Here is a 25,645-nt window from a genome sequence, read left to right as displayed (position 1 = left end):
GCTACAGTAGGTCGTGCTTTTACAGAAGATTCGGCTCGCTCCTGATCGACCGATATCCGTGCTAGCTGCATTCGCTAGGTCCGTTGACCCACGCGGTAGCCACGCTTGCTTCAGAAACGCATTGATAAAGTAGCAAAAGCTAGATTTTCAGCAAATACGCACAAGGCGCGCCACTCCTCCGGAAACCAGTACCTGAAAATGCACAGCCAACGTGTCGAGCACTGGCTGGTGAGTGCAAGTGCTGTCACGTTCTGAGGTGGAAGCGGTGCACGTAATTTGCTCTATGATATTGCGCATGCGGAATCATTTGTACTCTATTGCACGACTATTGCATGAGTTCTACTTGGCCTATTGATTGAGTTCATCGTGCTTGTTATGACTTGGGAGAAGTTCGGTGAGCGGACTGGCTTTACCCAAAAACGGCGAGGTTCTGGCTGGTGTTGTAGAAGTCGCGGGGTGCTTTTTTGGCTGCTCTGTATACGTCAGACAAACTTTGTCGCGCCTGCGGCGCTTGTTCTGAGTTAGTCATGCCAGATTACACTTTTCTCGCACCCTACCTTCAATAAACGTCACTGATTTCCCCGGGGGAGCAAGAGTCCGTAGTAGAGACAGGGCCTGCTCTCCCGGAGAGGTATCATTGCTCGTGCCAGGCTTTTCGTATGCTGCTCTATGTAACCTCTCGAAATCATTTTTAATGATCCGTTTTGACTTAAATAAACGCCCTTCTGCAAAAACGTGGAAAAAACAGTAGGCGTGAACCACGGAGTTAGCGAAACGGAAGCAAAGCAGGTACTATCGGCCAAAAAAGTAAACGGACCACGGCACCGGTGGCCGGAGCGGCTGCGGGGCCACACCGGGGCGCTGCTATCTCGCTCCGCGCGCTGACGGCGAGAGTGCCCCGAGTGACGCCAGACTTCACCCTCTCTCTCGCGCGGGGCCTTGTCGCGCTTGATAAATTTCTAGTGCGCCGTTCGGTTGCTCTGCTGCTGACGGTCGCGACGAAGGGGACTGTGCATCGCCGGTAGTTTAGCACATTGGCGCTTTCGAACAGTAGTGGACGGCCGCGGGGCATCAAACCGCGCCACTGAGAAGGAACGAAGACTCGTTCTTAACGTTGTTTTGCTTATATTCACCATACCTCTCATATTAGTGCATTTCGCTATCGTCCACCGCTGCTCGATTTTAGGCAACACAACGAAAGCAGCCGCAACGGCGGCTACGGTGACGCGCGCTTGCAGGTGCCAAGCTTTACTGCCGGCGCGGGTTCTCTGTCGATATTACTTTTCCGGCATTGTCTCCAGCAGTGGGTTTATTGACTATAGCAGTGCGCCTCTCCACACTGCTTTAATTCGCTACTGCAATACACAGTCCGTTATGACACTTTCTTGACAAAAGTTCCGTCAGAAAGAGATGATTGGAAAGACTAATCGGAAAAACAAGTCGCTCGTGAAAGTTTATTCACGGAAGAAAATAAAAAATGGGGTTCCATGCGTTGAAAAGGTCCTCAATGGGATGAAAATTCGCCGTCGACCGCGATGACTTGGCCTACTCGCCTTGGCATCGAGTCATAGAGAGCGGCCACTAGCTCCGGACGTCCGCGTAGCGCTTCCATCCTTCCTTCACGGTATGATGCAGCGGATCCGCTGTGCCACAGCAAAGGCGCCAATAGGAGGACACCGGCGTTCAATATTCCTTTTTGTTCTCTGGAACGGTGTCGGCGACGCGTTTTGTAGTGCGCGCTGCTATCCAGATATGGTTGTGTCCAGCCATTGGACACTGGAAGACTAGGAAATGTTTAAAAACGAGAACGGTCGCATTCGTTCCGTCACAAAAATGCCATCTCGGGTGCCGATCGAGGAGAGAAGGCGCATCGTGCGGCTTAGCATAGAATGTGTCCCTCAGCGTGAAATCTGCAGCCGCACTAGGAGGAGCAGAACATCGGTGAGCCGCATTATTCAAGCCTATAGGGATGAATACGGCAGAATTGCTGATGCTCAGCGCAGTGGGCGGCCAAGGCTTACAACGTTGGAAGAGGACCAACAGATAGTTGCTGCCGCTGTTGTTGACCCCTTTCTGAACGCCAGGGAAATTCGCGACGCACTGGACCTCAGTTGCTGCAGCGAGACTATCAGGAGCAGACTGCGAGAGGCAGGTCTCATGAACTGCGTTGCCGCTCAGAAGCCGCACCTGACGGCGAAGCAGAGGGAAGAGCGACTGAATTTTGCCCGAGCGTTCGAGCAATGGACTGCAGAGGAGTGGCGGGAGGTCATCTTCACGGATGAGTCAACGTTCAGCACACGCTGGGACCAACAGCAGCGTCTGTGGCGTCCGTTGAACAGCAGGTACGACCTGTCATCCTTGCAGCTGAGGGAAATTGCGGGTAACGTTTGAGTAGCTAGTCAGTGCTAAAAAATAGGGATTGTTTGCAACGCATACTAGCCTTAAGAATGCTGTACAGCCTCATTTCTCGTCTTACTGCATGACTACACGTAGGTGCAGAATTGACTACGAAGTGTTTCTTTTGCGTCATTGCATATCAGCGAGCTGAATGTTAGAAAGGGTATGATTTAAGCCTTCATTATTTTATTTTCTACAGCAGAGTGAGGTGGCTGCGCGTAAATTTTGTACCCGACATATGTTAATGACTGCTCTCTCATATGCCCAGATATGACCCCGGCCACATCCACAGCGTGCTCAGCAGCGGCCGCTGCTCGGTTAGTGTTTGAGGCGCCATCAGGAAGGACGGCCTTGGCCCACTCGTGCGGATTGAGGGCTCGTTCACTGGGTCGAAGTACTGCGAACTCCTCGTCAAGCACTTGATTCCATACGTTCTGGACGGGCCATTCCGGGACGGGTGCTACATGTTCCAGCACGACCGCAGCCCTGTGCACAAAGCTCGCGCTGTGAGCGCACTTCTGGAGAGCTACGCTGTGCGTCAGCTTCCGTGGCCGCCTAACGGGGCTGATCTTAACCCCATCGAGAACATTTGGGGAATGTTGAAGAAGACTCTTGCCTCACGGCGCCTGTGTGGTGGCACAGCGGATCAGCTTTGGCGTGCCGTGAAGGAAGAGTGGAAAGCACTACGCGGACGTCCGGAGCTAGTGGCCGCTCTCTATGACTCGATGCCAAGGCGAGTAGGCCAAGTCATCGCGGTCGACGGCGAATTTTCATCCCATTGAGGACCTTTTCAACGCATGGAACCCCATTTTTTATTTTCTTCCGTGAATAAACTTTCACGAGTGACTTGTTTTTCCGATTAGTCTTTCCAATCATCTCTTTCTGACGGAACTTTTGTCAAGAAAGTGTCATAACGGACTGTGTATTGCAGTAGCGAATTAAAGCAGTGTGGAGAGGCGCACTGCTATAGTCAATAAACCCACTGCTGGAGACAATGCCGGAAAAGTAATATCGACAGAGAACCCGCGCCGGCAGTAAAGCTTGGCACCTGCAAGCGCGCGTCACCGTAGCCGCCGTTGCGGCTGCTTTCGTTGTGTTGCCTAAAATCGAGCAGCGGTGGACGATAGCGAAATGCACTAATATGAGAGGTATGGTGAATATAAGCAAAACAACGTTAAGAACGAGTCTTCGTTCCTCCTCAGTGGCGCGGTTTGATGCCCCGCGGCCGTCCACTACTGTTCGAAAGCGCCAATGTGCTAAACTACCGGCGATGCACAGTCCCCTTCGTCGCGACCGTCAGCAGCAGAGCAACCGAACGGCGCACTAGAAATTTATCAAGCGCGACAAGGCCCTGCGCGAGAGAGAGGGTGAAGTCTGGCGTCACTCGGGGCACTCTCGCCGTCAGCGCGCGGAGCGAGATAGCAGCGCCCCGGTGTGGCCCCGCAGCCACTCCGGCCACCGGTGCCGTGGTCCGTTTACTTTTTTGGCCGATAGTACGTGCGACATACCTTTACACACAGCGTTATTGTAATCTCGGTTGTTTTCCTGAGGCCTCCGTTTGCCAGTTACGTGTGCCCTCCTGGAGCAGCAATTGCAAAAACTTCAATATATCGTTGCGACGAGAAAAGCACCCAGCAACGAAAAAAGCGCCTCGCGACTTCTACAACACCGGTCAGAACCTTGCCCCCCAAAACATGGTCTGATGTGGAATGCGCGAGGACGGCGACAGACAAAGAGAAAAACTCGCACAGGGCGTCTCTTTGACCGTCGTCGTTCTCCCGCCTCTCGCATCAGATCATGCTCAACACGCCCAGCTATCAATCATAACGCCAAAAACCAAGTTTCTCATGGCATAGTGAAAGCTCCTGTTCATAACAGTGATTGAATTTTCGGGTTTTATATGTCAAAACCGTTATCTGATCATGAGACACACTTTATTTGGGGTGCTCTGAAATAATTTTGACCACTTGGGATTCTTTAACGTGGGCGCCATGCACCTTACACAGACAGGCGTTAGCAGGAAAGCCGGCGTCAGACGGGTGCCGTGGCCCACACCCAAGGAATTGACTTTGCCCGATATGAAAATTTAGTAGACCCACGTTAAAACCCGCCCTAGCCCACTCTCAGAATTGACTTTGCCCACTCCCAAAACTCGCCCTCAAAATTGACATTGCCGAACGGTCACAAGATAAATCCGTGCGGTGCCGCAGCATTTCAGTGGGTGCAAAATGCAAAAATGCTTGTGTCCCGTGCATTGGGGACACGTTAAAGATCCCCTAGTGGTCAAGACTAATCTTCCCTCTCTCTTGTGTGCCTCAATAAAAAAACGTGGTTTTGGCACGTAAAACTCTAAAGTTCATTCACTCGACTTTGCTTATTTCGAGCGCATGACCAAGTGAAAAGTATTGCATGGAATAGTCGGGATACTTTCGCATTCAGTGTGCATTAGGAAAGTTAAGTGCCTCTGTAACTCTTCCATTTCACCTCCATTGAATCGTGACTGTCGCAGCCAGTATTTGATCCTGTGACCTCGTGTTTGGCAGCGCAAAACCAAAGCCGCCAAGCAACCACGACAGGTCTGTTTATAATACAATTTTTGTGACTACACTAATGGCAATAATACTACAAACCAATTCCTTGAGGCTCTCGTTGTTACACCAGAGGTGCTGGGATGCTGCGCTGAGCAGGACAAACCACACCAGGATATTAAGAGGAAGCTTTAGCCTGGGCCCAACTCATCACTGCCTCTTCAAATACATGTAAAAATCATAAATGCTTTTCTGAGATAACCTTGGTGCATTATAATGAAATTCGTTGCATTCGAAAGAGATTGTTGAATTATAGTGGCTGTTCGAAGGGGAATTTTGATTTAGGCCTGAATGCCTTATACAAGTATTTCCAAATATCAGTAAGTTTGAAAAATTTAGAAGCACCAAGTTTACATATCGATCACTCTGCGCCAAGAACACATATCGCAGTTTTGTGAACTGCATGTGCTAGAACATTCAAAGCGGATGAATTTGACATAAGTGTATTTGAAGCGAATTAGTTATGATGTCTAGAAAGGTATTGCAAAAGCTTCACTCACATATTAGTGGTATACCTAAAAGGAACACCACTAACATGTGAGTGAAGCTTGTATAATACGCCATGTAATATGTAATACGCCATGTATAATATGTCAATTTTTACCGCTTTAGGTATGCTTTTATATGCGATTGACAGGATTGCAATACCATTTTTCATTGCCGAGTTATAGAGGTTTGAACTTCATGACACTGTTTTCAGAAAATTTTCAGTTCTTTGACAAAATTTATAGAAAGATGGATGACCTTAATGAAAAATCATCTTCTAACTGCTGCTATAATTTAACGTTTTCTTTGAAATGCAACAAACCTAATCCAATTTGGTGCAGTGGTTGCCGAGAAAGATGATTCCTCCTTTGTGTCTATAGGGTAATTTAAGCAGTTCGTGTACCGATCTTGCCATGAAGCCACTCTGCGGTGTACACGTCTGTTTAAGGCGGTGACATGTAAAAAAAATTGGCAGTGGCTTAGCTTGGCATTGCCAGGATATAGGTAGCAAAAGCTAAGGCCGCATGGTTAGCCTTGGTGGTTAATTTTGATTGCAAGTCCAGGTTTGTCTGGTTGTCTAGCTATGTTGCGGTATTTAGCCAGGCATTCGGCGCGCTGTTCGTCTGTTTCCTGGGCGATTCGTTTCCTCTTCATCTCGTTCCGATGTCAATTCCAGGCGTCCTCCTGCTTATCAGGATTGTCGCCCTCCATACTGCCGCCTCAACTGTGGTTGCAGCGCACGCAAGCTCTCCTTTTCAATCCTCTGACATGTTATCAGGCATGCGACACATCTGGCAAAGCGAGTGGAGGCGAACGCAACGATGAGGAATGCGGTGTGACGTCAAGTGCATCCTCAGAGCACGGCCACGGCGAAATGGCAAGTTCGCGGCCAGTAAAGCAGTAAAGCCTTCGCTTTAGAAAATTCGCTGCGGTTTAGCCTCGGTGAGTCTTGGCTTCACTTGGTTAACCTTTCATTTAGCTGTAATTATTATACTTAGGTATTCAATCATTGTTAAGCCAGTTCCTAGTTAGTTCCTAGTTAGCTAGTTCCTTTGCCTTGTTCGGTGGCTAGAAATGACTGTGATTAGGCTTGGGTAGACACATCTTGTTCGACGGAGTGATGCCTGTTGTGTCACAGGGAGAGTGCAAGTGCTAGACATGCAAAGAGATGCTGTGAACATGCACTGTGTTGAAGTCCAATGGACAGGGCATGAATGCGGTCACCACATTGATCTTGACGGTACAACGCCTGTTGCATTCCGGACCCTCTCCAGTGAAGCAGCTCGCCGGGCAATATCCGTGGGTGCATCAGATGCCGCTTGGTGCCAATGGCTCAAAACCTCCCACTCCCGTGCAACACTCAGACAAGATGGCCCGGCCTCACTCCAATCCATGGCCAAGCTCGCACTGACTAGGTGAGTGTGGTGCTCCTCTTAGCCAGGTGCCGTGAGTCACGTGGTCAGGCGGCGGCAGTGGAGCTCGACATGCCACGTTGCCAAGGCTATACCACAGCTGCGGTCAAATGAAAGTTGAATTGCTGGTAACGGTGAAACTTGGCTCGACGCAATTAGTAAAGCTTTTGCTTTAAAGATTATCCACCTTGAGCCACTAGAGTCATGGTCATGAAGTTGTGGTCATTCCATCGTTGACATCTCAGCTTTGCCATCTAACTCTTGTCATGCAGTTGTCACCATGCCATTGTCATCATGCTATTGTTGTACTGACATCATCATTTCACAAACTTCATCCGATTGTCACCATGTGTACGTCGTTATACCGCCTTCACCATTCCATTGACATCATTACACCATTATGACTGCATTGTCGTCATGATATCGTGGTCATGGCCATCCCTAGCGACTTACTGTCATAGTGAAGTGGGCCTATCCCAGGACATTGTATAGCCACTGTATGCTGTGTTGCAAAAGCCTAAGTAAGGGAAGTTTTGCAATGGCCACTACACATTCTAAACGAATGTGTCTTCAGCAAGACAATTGGATGTGCAGTGCTGTGAGCATGCGGAGTAATGGACCGAAGAAAGGTGTCCTGACTTTTTGCATTGAGCGGCATAGTTTTTTGGCAATTACAGATATGACGGCATCTGTGTCAACGAGGGCAAACACAGAGACACCTTCAACAACAACACCAATAATGTTTGCGAAAGAAGAGGGCTTGTGCTTGGCAACGATGATGCAGCTCTTGCCTCGGGAATCGCGCCGCTTAGTTTTCTGTGTCAGCGGTACAGGCGACGTCCCTGTACTGCTGACACAGAAAACTAAGCGGCGCGATTCCCGAGGCAAGAGCTGCATCATCGTTGCCAAGCACAAGCCCTCTTCTTTCGCAAACATTATTGGTGTTGTTGTTGAAGGTGTCTCTGTGTTTACCCTCGTTGACACAGATGCCGTCATATCTGTAATTGCCAAAAAACTATGCCGCTCAATACAAAAAGTCAGGACACCTTTCTTCGGTCCATTACTCCGCATGCTCACAGCACTGCACATCCAGCCGGTGGCTGGATGTGCAGTGCTGTGATACTGCCAGACTTGAAATTCAAGCAGTGCTCTGCATAGTCGAGTTTGTCGTCCTTCCCCACTGTGCCCACAATATTATTTTAGGTTGGGATTTTCTCTCCCGTCACCAAGCTGTCATTGATTGCTCCTGTTCAGAAGTCTCCTTCCCTTCGCTTGGCAATGCCATATCTGACGATGTTTCGCTTTCCTGCGGCAAGTTGTCTCACTTACGACATCCAGATACCTCCGCATACATCCGTTCTGGCGCGTGTATCCTGTTCTGTTGCCACCAACTCTACCATACTCTTCACACCTTGCACTGCTTTCGTTCATCGCCACCTCTCACCACTCCCAACCGCGTTGCTTGGCCTTCAAGCTGGTGCGACTCACCTTCTTGTATACAACCACTTCCCATCCTCGATTCCATTGCTTTGTGGCGAATCTCAGAGCACTGTGGAGCCTTATGGCACCCTTACCACGTTGCAACTTCCTGTTGGATCTTCAGAGGTGAACACCCCCTACTGTAGTCCCATAACTGCCACCTTGCCTGTAGATGTTTTCAGCCACGTCATCGACAACGCTGCGAAATCAGCATCTGAAACGCATCCTCATCGATACCTTTCAATATATGCTTGATTTCATTGCCCTCAGTCATAAACGCGTCGACCTGTTTACAGAGGTCGATGACATCTTCAATATAACTGGTAAAAGTCTCGCCAGGTTGCTGACAGTGCGACTGCAGATGCTGTTCGGCACGAAGATTTCGAACAGCAGGGCAGCCGAAGACCTCGCTGACTTTGTCTTGAACACAGTCCATATTGGGCTTTCACTTTCGTGGTTCCGAAACCACTAGTGGGAATTCCGGTGAGGTAAAAAGGGACGGTGGTTAAGTTCATGATGTCATTCTATTTGTTGTTCACACTGACGTGTTCATAAGATGAGAGCCAGTCATCAATGTTGTGATCGTCAGTGCCGCTGAAGATGGGAGGGTCCGGCTGACGGAGCGTGCTGGGGCATATGTTGGACCACTTACCACACACAGGTCTGTCAAACTTCATTGTGCACGATAAAGTGTGTGAAATGACTGCTATCATCTATGCATCCCAGTGTCCCAACATTGCAGTAGGTTACAGCATGTTTATATTTAGTGGAAAGGGGAAAGGGCAAGGAGGTCATGTTTAGGGCAATGTGGGAAACATTTTTTACCTTCCTGGTGTAGTTAGAAGCGTTGCAAATAATTACCAAGCCATCGTTCCCTCTTTCCCCCCTATTTTCATGCACCATAAGACATTCCTATTTAGTTTCAATCATGTCCTCAGTTAGCTAAACAAGGCACATTTATATTTGGCAAGAATAAAGGGTGTCTTATCGATATTATGTAAGCAAACTTCAAAGATAAGTGATTAATTACGACATTTGCAGTAAACTAGAAATGCAAGTGATCTGGAGCTTAAAGAATATTTTGCGAACAAAGCAGAATTTATCTTGTTGCCCTGTGAGAACTGTCAGGGGGCGAAATCGGTCAGAAAACTGCAACTTTTTCACGATATCTACGTGCACATTTCCTGTTTGGCTGCAAAATTTGGTGCTGCCAGGTTTAATCTGATGCAAAAATAACTGAGAGGTGAAAATTGGGTTTTAATACTGCTGCAGGCAAATATGCAACGTAACTCATCAGTGTTAACCTTGTGCAGTACTGACAACAAACCTAAAGATGCACAAAATGGGTTTATTTATTAGTGTTTACTACAGTCTATCATGAAAAAATATGCATACCACGAAATAGGTAAGCAAGACGAAGGGGTAAAAAGGTTTGTAATGTACAGTGTGGCACCCTGAAGATTAGCACACTCTTGCAGGAAGAAACAAAATGCAGCACTGTACAACTCACATACACCAGATTTCTGTAGCCCTGCTTATACTCCTTGAGCTCCAGGAATGCATGCTCATCTGAAGGCTCATCAGCAGTGAGGGCTTCTGTGCAGCTAGAGCATGGTGTGTTCGCAGAGATGAAGGGCCTCACAGAATGCCCGCCCAAGTGAGCAACAATGCCACTCTCTGCTGGAGGCAATGGCTCGAACTCTGTGCAGTTATCAGCGTACGAGGGACCTTGGAATTCTGTCAGCATTACGTGTATCTCTGCAGTAAAGAAATCCTCCCAATCCAGCTTCATAACCTTAGTTTTTAGGTATAGTGAGGAACTGTCTTGACCAATATGATCCTGAGTGCATTTATGACATAATGTGCACTGGAAACAAGGAGAGATCATTCGGGTGACTGAAAACAAGTTCTTGAGAGAATCTTGGGCCAACCTTTCTGTCAAGAAGAATGCATAGCCGTGTTTCTATATTAGAATATTGTGCAGTTGAAGTACTGCAGCAGCGGTCATTAGAAACCCCAGACTGGCGTGACTTCCACACCTTTTTGATGCCATTTCATTCCCTGCGCCCTCAATCACTTCACCATCAAGTTTCACCATTGAAATGGCCTCTTCTTATTTACTTTTATCTGATAAACTTAGAGCAACATGGTGCCGCACAGTCATGATTGTGCACTTCTTGAAAATTATTTCGAAAGCCCCAGCTGTTGCTCCAGCCTCAGGTGGCAGCTTCTTCCTCTCTGCAGGGTACCCGATAGCCGCAGGTGCTTCACAGAACAAGGAACAACATAACAGCCACTGCTATTTCATCTTTGTGAAATGGTCGTTCAAAACAAGTAGGGAACTTAGATTACAGACACTTTTAGCTGTTGTGTGTCCAACTTTTACCCTGCTTCCAGGTACTCAATCGACACATCACTGCTAGTTAAATTGTATTTGCCCACTATTTTGTCACTGACTTGCATTGTATCTTTCGGCACCAAGTGCCCTCTGACATTTATTAGAATTTGTGAAGGATCTTGCATTTACATAGTATTGTCACATGGATTGCAACAGTGCACATAGTGACAGAGTAGCGGGAACTTCACAGGTTCAAGCTTTGCCACATTCCACAGTTGGAAGTCCCCGTGTTGTACGTCACACAAAACACGCGCTATGAAATATGTGCACGAAGCTTGATTAAATAGAAAACAAAGTCCTGGAACTTCTCTCCATTCACAGAAGCAACCGTGTGGTAAGCGATTACCTGATTCCAGTGCATGTTTAGGCCACCAACTTTGAAGACCAGTACATGGTTTGCTGCTTGGTCAGTTCCAGCAAACATTGTCTTGCCAAGAAAGCTGTCACCACTTAGGTCTCATGAACAATTATATCAATCTCCATTTAATCCAAAGGTAAACACAGTCTTTTTCGGTGTTGGACATTGCAGCCACGTTTGCTTTCAATATTCTTATGATCTCAGTCAAGACACAGTGTTTAAATGACAGATTCTGTAGTCATCTGCAAAGCGTTCCTTGTGGCGGAAGAGGGTTGCCCTATTCTAATAGTAAGTCATATCTGGCAGAGCCAAAAGCACACTTCAGTTGCAATGCTTCCTTTATAGTTTTTGTCGTACTGCTGCTATTTCCAGCTTTTTCTTTCCAAGGTAGCCTTCTGGCCCTCATTCAAAAGCTTTAGATTTTAGGTCAGTGTAGAAAGGTTTCTTTCCGGCTGCTTTTTTCTTTTGGTAGTGCTCTTCAACCTCTTCTTCACTTGTGACCAGTGCTGGGCAGTATCGAAGATACGTGTATCTTCGATACTATTTTAGATACTCTTAGAGTATCTTGTATCTGTGTCACGACACGTCTGGCAAGATGTGTATCTGTACCTGTCTTTATGGTACATGAAAGAATGTATCATGTATCTTAAGATACAAGATACGTACTGCTATTGCAACATCACTGTGCAAAACTATAAACGTTAGCTGAACTCTGCTTCTCAAGCTGGTACTGCTGTTACTAAGCCACCTGAATAAAACTAAAGTCAGCGACATTCTTTTAACCTTTCCTCCAAAGCCCTCCAGCTAGCGCAGGCTGAGGTGTGCCTGTCCCTATTGGTGGAGCAAAGTCAAGTGGTGGCGCTAGTGCTGTCTCGATAAAGCAAGCGCACAATTGATTTTTGTTTTAATGCAATACCAATTATATGGGCTCTCCAGGTGCATTTCTGCCGTCGGCATCACCGTGAGGTTCTGTGTAAAGTTGAAGGGCGATAAAATCATGTATGCGCACCATATGCTGCATGTGCGAGGGTGAGCCAGCGATTGCGGCTCAATCTCGCGCATGCAAGGGAGGAAGCGCACAGTCTTCCGTTGTGCGAGGCTCTGGGGGGAGGGGCATTCTATTCCGGGCCGCCTGGGTAGCTGCGTGTGTGCGTCTGGCTTGCTGTGTCTTGAAAGCCATCTGCGACGGGGACAGAGTCCACCGCAAGCTGTGTTTCCCCAGCTTAATTCACGTTGATGCAAGACGCAGCACGAAGGTTCATTCGCTCGCTGCTGCTGCTCTTTCTTGCGCCAGCGTTTCAGCCAAGAGTTTCCGCGATCATTGAGTGAGATGTGTTCATGTTTGCTTGTGCGTGTGTGGTGACACCGTGCTTTCTAATTAAGGTAGTATGCCTATATTTAAAAGTTTATATTCTTAATTTGTAGAGCTGTCCCCTAATTTTCTATCATGATCGAAGCTTCGCCTTCCAAGCCAAACTGACTTTTTTTAGTTGTGTCAGTGCTGCGACACTTTCTCGTAACCGCTGTACTGTGCTGCATACACCAATGCATGCGGCATCTTTTGCGCAAATTCTGATGTCGCTATAGTGATGTTATTGAAGTTTCTCTTGCATGATGCTTGTAACGGAATGTGAAAAATGCAAGAATGGGGCTGCCATGCATCTAGTGGCTTTCGAACATCAGTGATTTGAAGGATCTCATGGATGTAAGTTGTCGTTAACCAAAGCATGATGGCGCTGCTTCTAGGAGACTTCTGCATAGGGTGGCTATTTTGTGTGCGTGACTGTTGCTCACAAGCACCAAAGGCAATTTTTTGGATTATGTTACATTCTTAAACGGTAATATGTTTATGGACAAGATAAAACTTCACAGCAGTAATTGTGCCATCATGCAGAGGCTTTTGATTGATGTTCTTTATTTAGATGTTCTTTAGATGGCCACCCGCTAGCTGGTCGGCAAGCAGAGCAGCGACCCATCAATTACAAAGGCAACGAGCAAAAACCACTGACAGCACAGCATATAAAAACCTTTCATGTTAAGCAGTTAAAGCAGCCCCAATAAATTATTCTGTAATGAAAATATAGTTTGAGGAAAAAAGACAAAAATTTAGGATACTAACTGACATTGCATTCAAATGAAACAAAGTTGACCGGAGGTAAGAAATTTCCAAGCAAACATTTTTCTGCATACGCATTTGCTGCTACATTGTATAGATCTGTAATAACAAATTTGCAAATGTATCAAAGTATCTTAATATACTAATGGAAAGTATCATATCTGATACACTAATTGCAGGGCTGTCTTGCATCTGTGTCTGAAATGCTTGTGCAAGTATCTTGTATTGTATCATGATACAATAGCAAAGTCTTTGCCCAGCCCTGCTTATGACAAGCTTTCATGCAATTCAGTGTTTTTCTTTTTCACATCTTGCAAAGCCTTTCATAGCTCCCATGAAGAAAGCCAGATGTGTTCATTCCTGTCACGCTCAACTGGAGTTTCTTACAAAAGAGTCAATACTATATCGACTGACTTCACCAGAGTTGTCATGGTCAACTCCTGTAGCAATACTTGAGGAGGGGTTGTTGCTGTCAACATTAACAGGCAGTGTCCATACTGTCGATTTTCCCCCATACTGGTCCTCGGTGCTAAGTATAAATAAAACCACAAACGTGATTATTGGCCTTTGAACAAATACTAACAGGTACTTGTCAATAAAATAACTAATTAGAGTGCTTAAATGTAAGTTTTCTTAAAAGTAATGCAATATTTGCTTCACACATTTCCAAGCAATGCACAGGTTGCAACAGATGTCGTGCCAGAAAACACACTAAACAATTCAGTCCCATAATGTACTTTAAAGGGAAGCTGAAGAGTCTGTCCAATTCAATAAGACGCTCATATACGGATGTGGGAACCTTATAAACCATGAAGGTTAAATTTTGGGGGGATTTTTCACTTAGGAGCGACGCAATCGTCAGTTAAAATTGCGCTGTAGCTCCGCCACCGGTTGAGCGCCGCGCGCTGCTGCTGGCGCTGACGATGCGAGCGGAGACTGGAAACCGTGGTTTAGTGACGTCAACACTGGTGTTCCGCTCCTTCGCAGTCTCCGCGACCGTGCCTGACCGGGCTTATTTCTGCGTGCGTGCCGTCCTAATCTGCTTCGCTCGACCCTACATTCCTTTATTTGTGTGTATATAGGAGTGGTAGTTGACGTGCTCAGCATCAGTTGAACTTGTATGCTGATCATGCCGGAGTTCTGTGCAGCCTACGCTTGCACGAACACCAGAGATGATGTTCCGATGTTCCATTAGTTCCTGCAGGACAAGAAGCTATCAGCTAAGTGGGAGGCTGCTGTGAAGCGAAACAACTTCAAGCGCTCAAGAACAAGTGTTGTGCTCTAACCACTTCCGTGACGATTACTACCGGAGTTTATCAATAATGCGTGCTTTGGGTTCTCCTAAAAAAAAAAATTGTTAGCACGCTGAACAGAAGGTGCATGTTTATCACCCACCCTTGACGCAGGTTTCATCGCCAAGTGCCGCGAATTTTCTATTCGCACGTGTGTTGTGAAACAGCCTGCATGCAGCAACCATAACGCAGTGCAAGCGTAAAGTTTGCATGTGTTGGAAAGCCTGCTCACGCCAAGACGCTGCACTCCCCCTCCTCTTGCGCACATAAGAAACCGACCATCTCACGTAGCCGACGGAATTCGCCGGTTACGAGTAGCGTGCGGATGGCACGCTGATGAAGGTTCTATACTACACGTGCTACAACAGCCGGTAAACTTTTCCCACGTTTAAACTGTCTGTGTAGATTGCCGACAGCTTTGGGGCAGCGCACAAATGCTGAACATCGCATCACCGCTTACGTTTTACGAGAAGGCATGCAGGAACATAACACTACAGTTGTTTGCCCGGAAGCGTATTCACTGGAATGCTGAATGCAGCTTAGCAAAAAACATACTCGCCAAAGAACATTTCCAACACAAGGAGATACTAACACTTCACCTTCGTTCGCGTGAAAAGCAGTGCTTGCACCAGCATTTTTTGCTTCTTGGAGAGGCCGGCTCTTCGCAATCGGCTCATACATGTAGTATGTACAAGTATGTACGTACGTGTAGTATGTGCAAGTATAAACCCCTTACAAGTGATCTTGCACGCGACAGCGACAGCGCTGCAAGCGAGGCGATGGCTGTCGCGTTCACTCGTCGTCTGCAAGCCGAACCATTGTTGACGTCATGAGGCACCCGACCAATCACAGGCGGAAGCGAGGCGCGCGAGCTGGGCGTGTCTGCTGCTGCACTTTTCGTCGAAATAAAATATGTTTGCGCTTTCTTTCACTCAATTTCAATGTAATATTCGAATTCAGAGGGTTGAAAACCACGGCGTACTGCTCTTCACTCATTTTTTCTGGAAAACCTTTCAGCTTCCCTTTAACATTTAGCGACATTCCCAATAGCCACCACTATTGGGAATGAGCACACAATCAGGAACGACCCTGAAGGACCATTAGCTTACGAACATCACGCTAAAATTATTGTGGGCATTGCTTGCACACTTTTTTGTCTGCACATGATCATTGTAACATCAGGGTTCTTTGTCTTCATCGCTTGGGGGAGCTTGTCTTGTGATTGATCTGTGCCTTGAGTGAGATTCGTCAGGCACGTCTTTGGGGCATATTAAATGTCGTGCTAACTGCTACATCACAATGTGTACAAGTGGAAAAAAAAATTCAGCCATAGAATACAACACCCTGAGATTCATGACTGCGCAGAGCTAGGACAGAATTGCAGTGCGTTGCTTGGCATTAACACAACAGCCGATCTCCATATGAAGCACTGAATTCTCCAGTGCCAAATAATCACTACCAAGAAAAAGAGAGGTGGGGTCAGTACTTCCCATAAAATGTAAAGTAGGTGCACTATGTGACGATCCGTTGCTAAGATAATATTCCACGGCTGAGCATGGTCATTGGACCCTAAAATCAGGGCACTACTTGCATAGAAAGCACCGCTCAAAATTAAAAATGCCTATGCTGATGCTCGCTCGCTAACCAATACACTACAGAGGCAGCAGCAGTGTACATATGAGTGCGGATCGAAGTATAGCCTTTCATTTACATTAAATATGCGGAGCAGCAAGACTAAGTTTTCTTCACACTTACTGTCGGTTGGTTTCAATTGATTCCACTTTACTTGGGCTTCCCATCTCTTCCTTCACTCTAGGTCCCGAGTGAAGCAAAAACAATGTAAGCTTTTGCGCAATGATCCAGCGCATTTAGAAAAACAATAGTCCATCCTTTGGCTCGGTGGACTTGCGAGTCATACAGTTGAACATTGTCCAGCAAGTAGAACCACCAACGAGGCATCCACTGTGCCTCAAACAACACAATCTTTGCTGCTGGCACCAAGCAGCTACAACCACTCACCATGATTTGAGACAGCATCGCAGTGAGAATGGGGCGGTGTGGGAGGGGTAAAAAAATGACACCGCCCTGAATGATGGCACTGGCATCGAGGCACCCTTCTTGCCTAGTATGGTGAATATTTTTATCAGTCCAGTTTGTCGGGCCTTGGCTGGTGCTAGGAGGCTTCCTAACAAGTAATGAGATTGTGGACCACCGTACATCAGAAGCTGTTAGCACTGTACAAGCCTTGTCAGTTCTGACCTCACTGAGGTCAATTATATCCCATGCAATACCTGGTAATTCCTCAAAGAATTACCAGGTATTACCAGTATATATACCAGGAATTACCACGTATTGCATGGGATATAATTGCTAAGCTAGCTTCACTCGAGAGGGTTCACCTGTTAAACATTGAGCCCTCGTCGTGACTCAGTCATTGTCATACAGTTTTCATTATGCTTTTGTTGTCTCGCTGTTGTTTCACCATCATCATTACTTGAGTACTCTCATCCCATTGTCATCCTTCCGTCGTTGTCATACCACCTTTGTCGATCCATCGACGTCATTCCTTGTTCGTCATCCTATTTTAATAATGCTGGCATCATTCAATCATGATTATGCCACCAATGTCATGCCATTTTTGTCGGAGCATTGTCATCATGCTGCCGTCGTCATGTCTTTGTCATCATTTCATTGTCCTCATGTCATTGTCTTCATGCTGTTATCATTATGCTTCCTTTGTCATTCGACTGATATCATTTATTTGTGAAGGTCACCCACTTTACTACATCTTTTAGTGGCAAGAAGACAAAGCCTCCTGCTGAAATTTGTTAAAATTGGCATGTAGGTTCAAAAGTTGACTTTACAGCCCCGCATCCACCTGTAAGAAAAATGATCAACAGCCCGTGGCATAAAAAGTAAAGGAAAAAGGTTTATGTACAAAGGTTGACATAATCTAAGGACATTGAGACTGATAACTAAGGAATGGCACTTGGAACACTAATCGAAAGAAAACAAATTACATAGCTAACAGTAGCGTACCAGAAGTTGACTCTACAGAGAGAGAGATATATATATATATAGATAGCACCCTGTCATGGCGTCACTATTTAGACTATGTTACTGAAAAAAAATATATTGACGCTTTCCCGTGACCATGCATACCTCTAGCAAACAACCTTTTCTTGGTCATGCCACTGTAAATTTTGCCCATTTGTCATAAATGAATAATGACCTGATGTTTAGCATAGTGCAACTCTTATAATGTGGTACATAAGGGTGTGGTAATATTTGAAGTTTTGAGCGCCATTCGAATAGTCCTTCCTATTCTTTTTTGATTAGGCAATTCACTATTGAATATTGTAAAGTATTCAGTCTGTTTTAATACTAAAAGGCACATACTAGCTTTCACTTTTTACAGGAGGAAATTGTAATGCACATGGAGACCCTTGACTGCTGCTAAAGAACCATGGTTGTTGTGCAGACACAGCTCTTTTTGGGCAAACGCACAAAGGGCATCACCTATGGATGCAGTATACATCCATACTGATGCATACGCATCCATGAGCCCATAATATTCCATAATTTCAATGAATAAGTCGGTCAATAAATAAGTGCGTCACACCTTAGCCTATAAATTTGCAGTCTCTGTATAGGTTAAAGTGATTTATCATTTGGCATGTCTTACCATGTTTAGGTTCCTTTGATCTTAAACATGATTTAATGTACTAATGTAACACACTAGTATACTGCACTTGACCCCTTCAGCGATTCCTGCACTGTACTATGTGCATCTGGACACATGCTGTTTCTTTGTTAAATTACCGTCATTGTTGGGGTGCTTTCTATACAACCAACTTTCCTTTGTTTCTTGTTTACAAGCTTCAGATCAGCAGGAATCCAGTTGATAATTGTACTTGATTTATCAAAATAACTGAACCTCTTTTCGCCAAACAAATTCCACCGAAATATTTATAGGTTATTTCACTGGGTTTGGAAATTTGAAAGATTTGGTATTTGATGCAACATTTTGAGGTTGTTTCTCAAATGTTTGTGTTCGAGTAGATTAGAAAAATGTAATTTTTTGAACACCTGACTCGTAAACAAAATAGTGTGCAGGTAGCTGATCTGGTTACGTTTTCTTTAACTCTTGTTGCAGAAAGACATCACTGCTGCCCACCAACAGCCAAGAATCAGTAGTTGCAGCAGAAGCGCCTTGGTTGTTGTGCCCATTGCGACTATGCAACCACAAGGCTTTCTGCTCTCATCATACACTAGTGCAACCACATGGACAGGAAGTTGATTCGCCGCTGCTGGTACTGCCCTGGGAGCTTTTCACAGAAGAGCAAATTCCAAGACACACCTGGGCACCCACAGTCGAGTGCCTATTAACTAAACTGGTTGATATCCTTTGTGCAGTGTGAGCAGCTGAGCAGCCACTTGAGCAACTGCACGCTGCCTTTATATCAGTGTTATATATGTAAATAATATGAATAGGCACCGTGAAAGCTTGGCACCAAGCAGCACAGGTAACAAGCAGTCTAGGTGCACCTCATGGAATAAACAGTTGGAATTGCAACTGTGCAGTTGCATTCGATGTGAACTGCTACATGGTGCCTATGGTCTATAGACCTTCAAGACTGCATGGCAGCACAGACATATGAAACATTTAACTAAAGACTGTGCCAATTACTGGTATTTATTAAACCATTGTTTCGTATATATGTGCCAACGTGCACTGCAGTTTTTCAGCCCCTTTGACAATGGGCACTAAGTTCCAGCTCACATTGAAGACAGCCGCACATATATGTGCAATGAGCTGTACGAGCACTGCACAGTCTCTTCAAAGGATATTTTAGCAGGATTTAATGAGGTGTTTTAAGGCGTTAGGATGTTGCTATGACTGACTGCAGTGTTGGTTAGAGGGGTACTTGTTCTAATGAGATAATGCCTATTTGAGACCATGTGGTATTTCTCTATGTGACCACATAAGAAACTTAGACATGCACAGTAATGCTTGCTGCTGGGCTAGTTGGTACATGATAGCTGGTGTGAAATAGACATGCCACAACCATAGAAGGAATGCTACAAAGAAAATGGCACATGTGTTCATGCAGCAATGCTAGCACAGCAGGGGCCTAAGAAGACAGAAGAAAGCCACATAGGTGCATGTGCCTTTTTTTCTGCCCTGGGCAACTTTGCACTTGTTTACTCCTCAGTTTATCAAAGGCTGTGCATTCATTATTGTACCTTAATGCTTGCCAGGCTAGTTAATTGTTAACATTTTTGTTTTTCTTTTAGTCTACTTGCATGTGTGTCACTGGTGTTCAAAATACATTTTCACTCTTACTATAAAAGATATTTACAATTAGGAGTATCAGTTTGTTAGTGGCTGTAGCTTTGTAAATATTTCTGCATCTGTGAGATTGGTTCTTTTGGTGTTATGGTGTGGTGCATGATATGATGCAATCTTTGTATTCTTCATCTTTTTCTTTTCTCCAAGTTCTAGGACTACTACTGGAATATCTTTCTTATATTCAGATCAAGCTTTTTCATTGTCTACTTAGACATAAGGGTTTCCTTACAACAATGAGAATACTTGTGATTAAGAATTTAGTCAACACTATTTCTTCCACAATGTGAAATTAATGATTGTGTGTAGGGATGTGCATTGTTAATTCTTGTTGATATTTTAATGCTTGCAATAATACCATACAATCTCTCAGTTTCAATAACTCGTATTAATTGTGTTACATGCTCCAACAGAATTTAGTGGTGGCACCTAAAAGCTGTTTCATTATTGCCTTTGATTGCACTCATTATCATACACTTTTGAGGAATCTGAATTTCACGCGTGATTTTATGGTGCATATTCTTGTTTCATTCCTTCACAAGTTCAACTATAGTACTAGAAGCCCTGTTGCCACAGATGTACCATACTTCTCCAGTTATATCTGTATAAAGCCATATTTTGGCTGAATCATGCAAGAATATATACACTGCACACAATGCCAATGTTAGTCCTGCCACAGCCAGCCGAACGACAAAGCTAGTGACCTGCATGACCGTCAGCTCTATGAAGAGGCACCAACTAGAATCGAGACAAAAGTCTGACTAGTTGTGTTATACCTGTCGGCAGTATACGTAACCAGTTGTTGCTGTGCTGACCCAGAGGCAGGTGGTGGGTGCACATCCCCACTTCAAAGTCATATTCGCCGGAGGCTGCATGGTCTCTTGCTGAGGTGGCTTGAACACGCTGTGTCAGTGCTGGGCCAAGGTGGACCCATAGCTGTCGCGACAACAGAAACTAAAGGTAGATGGTCAGATATCGGGGCATATACACTGCTTCCTGCTTGAAATGGGAGGCCATGCAATTTGGTCTACATGCCGAGTTTGAATAGTGTGGACAGTGACTGCCAGAGTGACACAAGTGGAGCAGCTTGCCATTATGTGAGGATGCGTACACACCGCCTGTATCTGGGTCAGTGGAGTGAGAACTTGTTGGATGTACTGTCGACAGATATTGTGTGCCTGGCCGCACTTTCATTGTAATTTCAGCTGATGCCCGTTCTTCGCATGTGTGGTCATGTAGGCCGCTCACTCTCTTGTTCGGTTTAAGGTACAAGTAGCTAGAGTATGTGGCAATCTTGTTTTCTTTACTTCAGAGAGATTCTTTCAGAAACTTGTACCAGCCTGTGATTGGAGAGTTCCTAAACACAGACATGCTCCGAAGAAATTTTAGTTTATGAAGTACAAGAATATGCTGTGCTTTGCTTACGATGTTAACACCATGCAATAATGCTTTTGCTTTGGTAAAATAAACATGAGAGCATAAGAGTGTTATAAACCCACTGACCTATTTAGATATTGTGTGGAGTACTAGAAGTATACCTTATGCAATTTATTTTATGCTATGCGATGCCTGTTGTGTTGCATTCTTTCGTCTTGTAAAAACAATGGTACATTATGGCACATTGCTTGTTGCATTCTCTACAGTACGCATCACCGTGGAGTGCATCAATGAAGTGCATCAATGGGGTGTTTTGCTTGTACTTCGCTAAGGTAGCTCTTGTATTGCGAGACGACAATGCTGGGTTACCTTTTCGGAAATGGTTGCCATCTTATTGTTCAGTGTTTAGTGCATTGTAGCAAGTAATACATGTATTGTTTTATGATTATTATAAAAAATATCATGAAAACATCCTCAGCACCATGGCAACCTAGCATGAAAAGATTGATGTATTTAGCTGAAGCAACAGCATATGCAAGCACTACACTGCTCCTCTCACTTCAATAATTTTAAATGTGTAAAGCTTCATTCTTTAAGATAGTATGTTTCAAACCTGTTCATTAAGCAGTTATATATATATATAACAACATAATTTATAATAAGCAATGGAGAAAGGTTGAGAAGCTGTGCTACCCGACATGGTGGCTTAGCGGCTATGGTGTTGCGCTGCTAAGCATGAGGTAGTGAGATAAAATCTTGGCTGCGGGGGTCAAATTTCCATGGGGATGTCATGCAAAAACTGCCATGTCCCATGCATTGGGGGCACGTTAATGATCCCCTGGTGGTCAAAATTAATCCGGAGTCCCCCACTACAGCATGCCTTATAATCTAATCATGGTTTTGGCACATAAAACCCCGTACTCATTTCATTGACCAGCTGTGCTTTGTTTTGTCTTTTCTGAGATCACCCTTAGGGCTGATGAGATGAGCAAAAGGCTCAATATTAGCTCTAGGATCTGCATTTTCTGACTTCGGCATTTCGTAAGTGCAGTTTTCTTTTCATTGTGCAGGGTCAGTTTATTCGTCTTCTCCTACAACTGCCGCAGATGAGAAGTTGCAGCAAGGATGCATCCACCACTGTGATTTCTCTGAAACTGGAAATCTGTTCTATGTGATAGCATGTCAGGGCCCACTCAGGCTAGCGTTATGTAATAGGCAGAGTCAAAAATTGTGAATCAACATATCTGTGCAGTATGCTGCATGGCATAGTGGTGCATCATGAAGCAAGTGATGATTTGTTTTTATATGTTGAACTACCAAGTGACTTCACAAGATGTTTCGGCAGAATATAGCATGTTTCATGGATATTTTTTTGTACTGATAATTCTTCCATTACACTAATCATATTCCTGTGGTATGCCTTCATGGAAATGCCTTCATGGAAAGGCACAACAAAGTTAAAGTGATCATCTGTCAACTAGGCCTTGAGAACACTTGTGTATGCAGTAAAAGAGGCATGATAAATTTTGAATGTTTGGCCAGTCATTGGGAGTTGTTGGTCTTCTTTAATATTTTATTTTTTTATTTATCAATACTGCAATCCCCATTGGGGATTTTAACAGGATGGGAAACAATACACATGTAAAGAACACTCTTGCATAGGCAACGAAAACAATACAAATCAGGTCAACAGAGCTTGAACATAGCAGTGGCACAGCTAGATAAGAAATGTTTACTGAATACTTGAAACGAATGCCGAAAGTGATGATTTTAAAATTTGGTCATTGGTTAGTTGATTCCATTCAACCACTGTTTGGGGAAAGAAGAAATACTCAAAACAATTATTACGTGTACTAAATGGGGTTATTGTTCGGCTATGTCGCTGCCTAGTAGCATAACCAGATGGAAAAGTAATTATTCCCGTGAAATCTGTCTTATAATGACCGTTAACAAGTTGAAAAAGGAATTTTAGTTGTGATACACGATTTCTTTGCGTTAATGGTGGCAGGTTTGCTTTTGTTAAGAGGTGTGTCACTGAAGTCATCTGTCGCTGTCACTGAGTATGCCGCTACCTAAAGGAACATTCTTGTGAGTGTACTGCATAGTCGGAAGCAAACAGAAAAAGTTCGGCAGGTGTTACATCCTTGCAACACAAGAAGGCGCAAGCCTGCTGCACATTTGACACTACATAAAGTTATACAATCGGAGTTAGACTTCTCTGTTAGACAAAACGCACCGCAATAGGAAGTACTCGTGTGGCGCTAAGGCGGCCGCTTCTTCTGCAGTGGCGTACCTGCACGGCCTTCGTGAGCCACAAGAGCATGCACACTCCTTCGTCACTTGCCACCGGCAAGCACTGCCGCCACCACCGCTCCGACTGTGATGTCAGTGCGCAGAGTGCGCGTGTCCGCCTTGTTGCGCAGCACCTGGTGCGACAGCAGTTACTAAACTTAAAATTTGGCAGATACCTAAGACTGCTAACATGTGGGAATGCGTTGTAGCATTTGTAGACCTCGGAAAGTCATCAACGCACTCATTTTATGCATTCATGGCGTGGCACCACCTCCTTGGCACCGTCACGGGCACTGCCCACTGACACACGCACTAGTGAGCGAGATGGCTGCGACGTGACATGTGAAATCAAGCACAGACTAGGCCCACTTTTAGTAAGCTAGAACCATGGAGCAGCCGTGGCTTCAGAGAAGCGGGCTCATCTCGCACCCTGTAGGCCCGGGTTCGATTCTCACCCAGGCTGAAATGTACCAAATTTTCTTTTCAAAGCAACTAGTTTCCTTTTTATGTGTTTTTACTCTTTGTGGCATCGGCCATTTTTCATCACCGCTGACGCAGACACCTGAGGCTTTCGCATCAATAAAGAGAAAACAGGAGGGTGGGCTCACCATCTATACGTGTGGTGCGATCCTTTGTATTTGGTATCAGAAAGGGCAAGGAAGGTATGTCAGTTGTGGGTACTAATCGTAGTGCAACATTCTATGCTGTCAATGATGCTCGCCTTCTGGCAACACAGCAACGGGGCATTTCAGTTCCTCTTATCTTCTATAATAATGAACCCATCACAGAAATTGTTGCTGTATAATGCTTCCCAGATGGCATTTTACATATTTGAGTGTGTAAAAAAATGTATGGTGGGGCCTCGTAGGGTAACCTTCAAGAGCAATTTACACATACATTATATAAAGCTAGGTGCATATCGTTTTACTTAGATGTGAATGCTTTAAGTGATAAGAAAGACCATTGTACTAAGTTTAAACAGCTTGTGGGTGCCTTGTTGTTTTGGAGTTGCAGTATTTCCATGTTGTCAAAAACTTGACCAATACAGCTGAACTTGTTGAAGAACCTATTTTATAGCCTTGCGGGCATCTTATTTTCTGCACTGACCATTCCTCTGCTTTATACAGTGATGTGAAAATGAAAATAATCAGAAATCCTGTCTTGTATTTACATCATTTTATTTTTGAATGTTAAAGAAAGCAAGAAATGTTGAAAGATTCAATAATCATTCTAGCTTGACTATGTACTCAAGGTTTCAAGTGGGGAACTAAGGAAATCTCTGTTATGTAACACAATGTTATGAGAAACACGAAAGGGACGATGGACTGATATGAAGATAACTGAACTTGTGGTACTCAGCATGACTAGCATGCGGCACCTTGTTCATTGCAATGCTTATGACGCTTATTTGCGAATAAGGCTAGTAAGGATGCTTCCATTTAATATTTATCCGTAGAATTGTATTCGCTTGGGGCTCTGAGAGCTTATTTATGTGCTTATTCTTTTCAGTGCTTTTGGGCTAAGGTGAAAATTTTACAACGTAACATTTCTTGCAGGTGCCTCTAATAATCCACTGTTCTTCAGCTGTAAGGTACCTTAAATTAAGTACTGTCATACTATGCTGTCCTCCCAATTAAAAAAAAAAAAAATTGCCCACCATAGCTGCTTGTTGCACTGCTTAGCATGAGGTTGCAGCTTCAAGTCTCAGCCGTACTTCAGTTGAGGCGAAATGTACAGATGCTCATGACCCATGCAATAGGTACAAAGTACAGAACCCCAGATGGTAAAAGTTAGTCTGGAGTGTCCCATTTATTTATTTATTTATTTATTTATTTATTTATTTATTTATACCCTCAGGGCCATTACAGCATTATAGAGGGGAGTGGTTACAAGCAAAATGTGTAAATTTAACAAACAGGAGTTACTAGTGCAGAAAAAAATACATATATATATACATAACTATTTAACTAATGGCACCTAGATATACAATGTTAGCTGTTCTTTTGGCTGTGGAATGTATTAGGACATTGGGGTAGCATGATGAGGAAAGTGGAGGAAGCCACCTTCATGTACCACCAGATGGCATGTCTGGGTGCATCT

General features: G+C 44.8%; 2 long non-coding RNA genes across 4 annotated transcripts; both read left to right on the top strand.

Annotated features, from left to right (window-relative positions):
• Window positions 1-22,798, top strand: LOC135901513 (uncharacterized). 3 transcript variants are annotated; one of them, XR_011507874.1, is made up of 3 exons: window positions 1-228; window positions 6,746-6,886; window positions 18,683-22,798. It is a non-coding gene; the product is annotated as an uncharacterized lncRNA (long non-coding RNA). The 3 variants fall into 3 exon arrangements; XR_011507875.1 differs by lacking the exon at window positions 1-228 and adding an exon at window positions 6,280-6,413; XR_010564143.2 differs by lacking the exon at window positions 6,746-6,886.
• LOC139048723 (uncharacterized) lies at window positions 1,026-3,256 on the top strand. Its single transcript, XR_011507876.1, has 2 exons — window positions 1,026-2,342; window positions 2,666-3,256. It is a non-coding gene; the product is annotated as an uncharacterized lncRNA (long non-coding RNA).
• Window positions 22,799-25,645: the final 2,847 nt, after the last annotated feature.

This window comes from Dermacentor albipictus, chromosome 8 (assembly GCF_038994185.2).
Source record: "Dermacentor albipictus isolate Rhodes 1998 colony chromosome 8, USDA_Dalb.pri_finalv2, whole genome shotgun sequence".
Lineage (NCBI taxonomy): Eukaryota > Metazoa > Arthropoda > Arachnida > Ixodida > Ixodidae > Dermacentor > Dermacentor albipictus.
This window is presented reverse-complemented; position numbering and strand designations above follow the sequence as displayed.